The sequence below is a fragment of the Nycticebus coucang genome, unplaced genomic scaffold (genome assembly GCF_027406575.1).
Source record: "Nycticebus coucang isolate mNycCou1 unplaced genomic scaffold, mNycCou1.pri scaffold_57, whole genome shotgun sequence".
NCBI lineage: Eukaryota > Metazoa > Chordata > Mammalia > Primates > Lorisidae > Nycticebus > Nycticebus coucang.
This window is the reverse complement of record NW_026515585.1, coordinates 902169-906834: the sequence shown is the minus strand read 5'-3', so window position 1 is coordinate 906834 and position 4666 is coordinate 902169.

Sequence of the window (4666 nt, the reverse complement as noted above, 5' to 3'; positions counted from 1 at the left end):
TTTTTTTTTGGAGGCAGTGTCTCACTCTGTCACTCTCAGTAGAATTCTGTGATGTCATAGCTCACAGCAACCTCAAACTCTTGGGCTCAAGTGATCCTCTTGCCTCAGCCTACTGAGTAGCTGGGACTACAAAAACCAATCACAGTGTCCACTCATTTTTACAGATGGGATCTTACTCTTGCTTAGGCTAGTCCTGAACTCCAGAGCACAGGCATCCACCTGCCTTGGCCTCCCAGAGTGCTGGGATTACAGGGTCGAGCTACCGCTCCCCTGGGACTCTGTGTTTCTTATACTTCCCAGGTGACTCCAATGCTGCGGGTTCTTGGACCACACTAAGTAGCAAGACTATAGACATCCCTGTAGAGAAATATATAGGAAGATCTATTGGAGAACATTTCCAACAGAAGGATCAAAGGAGGGCCTTATATTGCTTTTACACGTATTTCAGAACATGTTCCTAGCCAGATGGGATAAAGAAAAAAGTGAACAATTCCAAATTATAGATATGAACTATTACTAGTAATTGAAGAGGAAAGAAGTGGCATAAATGATCCCTGAAAAGAATGGTGACCAGAGATTTGAAGAAAGATTCCTGAGCAGGGAAAGAAGGAGGGAATAAGTTAGCCATGTAATGTTGCAGTTAATCATGAAGAAACCCGAGAGAATGCTTTTGTATCGATTCAAGAAAGTTTCCTTTACACAGATTAAGATTACTAAGATTACTTCTGCCGGGCAGCGCCTGTGGCTCAGTGAGTAGGGCGCCGGCCTCATGTGCCGAGGGTGGCGGGTTCAAACCCAGCCCAGGCGAACTGCAACGAAAAAATAGCCGGGCGTTGTGGCGGGCGCCTGTAGTCCCAGCTGCTCGGGAGGCTGAGGCAAGAGAATCGCGTAAGCCCAAGAGTTAGAGGTTGCTGTGAGCCGTGTGATGCCACGGCACTCTACCCGAAGGCGGTACAGTGAGAATCTTTCTCTACAAAAAAAAAAAAAAAAAAAGATTACTTCTGCCACAGAGATCACTGGAAGCAAGAGAGTGTGCTAGAATTATAATGTGGAATTTAGAAGGATAGAATCTGGTACTTGAAACTATTTCTGTTTGAATTCTCCAGTCTGGATATTCAAGGAACATTTTGGGAGAAAAAAAAATTGTGGGGAATGGTGAATCTGTGGGGCTATAACAAAAATGCATTTCTCCTCCTGTAAGTGTTAGGCATCAGAGAAATGTGCTATGTCTATATTCATTCACAAAAATAGATTAACTTGAATATAAAAACACTGGTCATTTTAAAAAATATTCTTTATTAAAATAGGTGTTTTCTAAAATCAGAAAGAGATTAATGTAATATCCCACATAAAATAAAGTCAAAACCCATAAATTTATAGAGCCCATTTCATGACTTTTCTTAATATTTTCAATGAATATGACACTGATTTTTAAATGGAAAAATTAGTTACTATGTTATAATGATGAGGTGAATCAGTTTGTTTCCTTTTTTTATAAATATGTCATATTTAGAGTGAATATGCATAATTACTTAGATGTATCTTACAAGGCTTTTGAATGAGTGGAGGAAGAAATATGAAGATGGGAAAGCTAGAGGATACAGTGTACACCTAATCTGTAGGCCGCAGGGTGCTCCATCCCATCCTGCTCTCATTTTTTCTTGACCTCTCCAACTTTTCACCTTGCTCATCTCACCCTTTCCTTCTCAGCTCACACATGAGCTCTGGAAATGCCAACCTTGATGCATCTTATTCATTTTCCTTTAACCCCATTCCGTAATTATCAAGTAAAATAGGTAAAAACTGCTTGCCCAATGATGCTGTGGAATATTGTGTCCTACAGCCTTGAGATCTGGGGAATAGAAATGGAAATAAATAACTTACAGTTAAGATGGGGAAGTTGCAAAATAGAAATTCATAGAGTCTTGAAGCCTCACTGAGGGAGGATATGCCTGTTTATCCAGGGAAAGAGCCATAATGAATGGAGTCCTCACTTAGCAATCTGTGTCAAAAAAAAAAAAAAAAGAAAGAAAGAAAAAATGGAAAGAAGATTGTGAGCACTTGAGCGAAAAGCATTTCACATATATATCACCAGGCATACACTGGTGAAGGTATAAAAAGTAACAGCAACGTAATGATTAACATGAGCAATGCATTGAAGGTTCTAATAGGAGGTAGACAGGAGTACACAGGGCTACTTGATATGTTTTCCTGGATTGAGAAATTTTTCTTTGTTTATGATGGCTTTGTCATTTATGTTGTGTGGATGAATTTGTGAGTGAATCTGTGATCTTTGTATACCTTCTACCTGGTGACATCTAGTAGTCTTCTGAGTGGTTTTTCAAGTGTTAGATAATTAGGAGTAATTTTTAAAGAAGTATATAGTCTGCTAAAGATTTAACTTCATCTAAACTCTCAATTTGTAAGATAAAAATAGGCTTAGGTTTGTAAATATTTTTATAAAGCTGAGAGATTTTATCACATCATTCTAAGCAACTCATTTAACTGAATATATGAAATTTACATGACTGAACATTTTATCAACATCAGTGAAAGTGGAAGAAGAGCCTAAAGGAAGTGAAAATAACCAGCCACAGGTATCAAGAAATATAAATTTAAGTTCCTTGTTTAATATTGTTTACATGAATGATGTGACATAGTCCAAGGGACATTTCCTACTGGAACAGCATTTTAGAATTCATACGTGGTTATCTAATATTTAATTTTAAGAAGTTTTTAAAACTCGTTATAAAACTTAAACCTTCCTAAAGTGAAGAGTTACTTATAGATAATCTTTGTCCTTGGAAGCGAGGCAGAATATTTCTGGTGTTTTCCTGGCTCTTTAGTTTTATAACCTTACATGATAAGAAAGGTAATGCCAAGTACGGAATCATATTACTAAGCAAGAGAAATTACGAGCAATTTTATCATGATGGCCACTGAGTTGGACTCATGTTCAGAGATTCCCAGTGTCCCAAACTGTAGTGTAATTTTATACTCCCAGTCATTAACGCTAGTTTGTTTACTTTTTCTGCCTTGTGGCCTCTAACTCAGTTCAGTGTGTGTGTTGCGAGAGGGAATGAGGTCATTAGATTGTGTCTATGAAGGAAATCCTACCTTGCAGGAAAGGACTTGGATGTGAGGATATAGCAGCAGGTTGTAACTCACTTAGCTGCAGGAAATCATTAAAAGGTATCAAGGTTCCTTCACTCACTGTCTTATGAGGACATTAGAATATATTAGATGTGGGCTTAAGCATATAGTCTGTGTCAGAAGACAGCATCATTTGAATTCACATTTGAGAATTGGCTTTTCTTTCTGATTGCTATTAATTTTACCTTGTGATAATGTAAAATTTCCAAGTTTTCAGTTATCAGTTTTTAAAAACAGTACAGAAGGATATATGTGAATCTTAGTAAATGTGGAATGTAAAGGTCTTAGCAAAGTAACTAAGAAAATGCCAGGAAAGCTATGTTAACTAGTGTGGTGAAAATGTGTCAAACGGTCTATGAACCAAGTGTATGGTGCCCCATGATCATACTAATGTACACAGCTATGATTTAATAAAAACAAATTAAAAAAAATAAAAACAGTACAGAAATAATCACATTAATAGTGACCGGGAATGAATGAGGACTGATAGAATGTATCTACATATTCAGAACTTCCTTTTGTGCAAAAGTATGAGTGACTGTGCATCAAACAATGCAAAGTAGAATGGGGAAGTAAATAAAAACACCTGAGAAATGAGTTGAAACAGAGTTTTGGTTAAAACTTTGAATAATAGAAAATTCCTGCTTGTCCTATAGTGGAGTTTGTGTAAAGAAGGAGGGAAGTTTTGAAAAAGCACCATCTAATGTAACAAATACTATACCAGACTATGAGAGGAATGATGCACCTGGAGTGTCCACTTTTTATTGTTTGAGGCATTTTCTCAATAAAAAGGTCTCAGTCACAAAAATATTTCCCATCTCATGCCTACTTTGTGTTCCTGAAGTATAATCGGCACTCACCTTCTAAAGTTTATTTAAATGAAAAAAAAGAAAAGTATACTGTAAAAATGCTAACAATGCACACAGACACTCGGCGTGCATTTAACACAGGTGAGGAGAAATGTGAAGATAATACAGACACTAAAACAAGCAAGGAAATCAGAAGTTAAAAGTTGAAATGAAGGGACAGTAAGAGTTTTTTTTTTTCTGATGTACTTATTTTTATATCATAATTTTTTAACGAATCATAACTGTACATTAATGCTTTTATACACAATTTTGAATGCTTACATCAAACTGGTTAACATAGCCAACACTTCATTTGATTATTTGTCGTGTTAAGACATTGAGTCTCTACTCTTAATAGATTTGACATGTACCCTTACAATATACAACATAGGTGATGTCCCACCTTTTATCTTCCTTCACACACCGCCCCTCTTACTCTCCCCCCTCTTCCCTCTTTCATTCTGGGCTATAGTTGTGATTTATCATTCATATAAAAGTGCGAGGGATTATATATTCCTTTCATAATAGTACTGAGTACATTGGATCATTTTTCTTCCGCTCTTGATATACTGTACTAAGAAAAATATGTTCCAGCTCCATCCATGTGAACATAAAAGGGGCAAAGTCTCCATCTTTCTGATGGCTGCATAATATTCCATGGTATA